The sequence below is a fragment of the Micropterus dolomieu genome, linkage group LG12, assembly GCF_021292245.1.
Source record: "Micropterus dolomieu isolate WLL.071019.BEF.003 ecotype Adirondacks linkage group LG12, ASM2129224v1, whole genome shotgun sequence".
Classification (NCBI taxonomy): domain Eukaryota; kingdom Metazoa; phylum Chordata; class Actinopteri; order Centrarchiformes; family Centrarchidae; genus Micropterus; species Micropterus dolomieu.
Genome location: NC_060161.1, coordinates 19,421,744 through 19,422,992, shown reverse-complemented (window position 1 = coordinate 19,422,992; position 1,249 = coordinate 19,421,744).

The window sequence follows — 1,249 nt, the reverse complement described above, 5'->3', positions numbered from 1 at the left end:
TGAGGCCCGGGGGAGTTATTATGCGGGGGAGTTATTATGCGAAGAGTTTGGCCCCATAGACGTGGACTTGTTTGCGTCCCGAGAGATGGCGCACTGTCCCCTGTGGTTCTCCCTATCACCCCCAGCCCCGCTAGGGCTGGATGCCATGGTACAGACGTGGCCGAGGCTGCGTCTGTATGCGTTTCCCCCAGTCGCTCTGCTCCCGGGGGTCCTGGAGCGGGTCCGCCAGGACGGCGTCAGTCTACTACTAGTAGCCCCATTTTGGCTGGCACGAGTGTGGTTCTCGGATTTAATATCGCTCCTCGAGGGCCTGCCCTGGCAGGTCCCTCTGAGGAGAGACCTGCTGTCCCAGGCGGAGGGCCAGATCTTTCACCTGCACCCCGCCCTGTGACAGCTATGGGTCTGGCCCCTGAGGGGGTGCAGTTCCTAGAGGCGGGCCTGACGACAGGAGCAGTCAAGACGCTGCTCAGCTCCAGAGCCCCGTCCACGAGAAGGATGTACGGCCTAAAGTGGAATGTGTTCACCACCTGGTGCAGAGAACGGCGGGGGACCCAGTCACCTGCTCGGTAATTGTGAAACTGGAGCTCCTCCAGCACCGTTTCTCCGCTGGCCTCTCCCCGTCCACGCTCAAAGTATATGTGGCTGCCATTGCAGCATTCCACGCCCCTCTGAGTGATGGGCCCTTGGGGAGGCTTCCGCTGGTCGTGCGCTTCCTCCGTGGGGCCCGGAGGATGACGCCCGTGACTCGTTCCAGGGTTCCCACCTGGGACCTGGCAGTGGTTCTCGAAGCGCTGGCTGAGGCCCCCTTCGAACCCCTGGAGTCGGCTGAGGCCAAGCACCTGACCCTTAAGATGACCTTTCTCCTCGCTATCACCTCTCTGAGGAGGGTGGGGGATCTCCAGGCACTTTCGGTGTCTCCCCGATGCCTGGAGTTTGCCCCAGGGAGGGTCAGGGCCATCCTGCACCCTTGTCCAGGTTATGTCCCTAAGGTTCCGGCCAGATTGGCAGGGTCCACGGTGCTGTAAGCGTTTCATCCCCCACCTCATGTGACGGCGGAGGACTCGGCACCCGTGCGCTCTCCTCCTAGTCGTGCCATCAGGTTCTGCACGCTGGGGGCAGGCGGGGTTTCGGTGCGGCCTAAGTGGGTATCTCGTTCCCATAGTGTCGTCACCGACGCAGTTCGAGTTCCCTCGAAGGGGAACGTCTCGGGTTACGTATGTAACCCTTGTTCCCCGAGAAGGGGAACGAG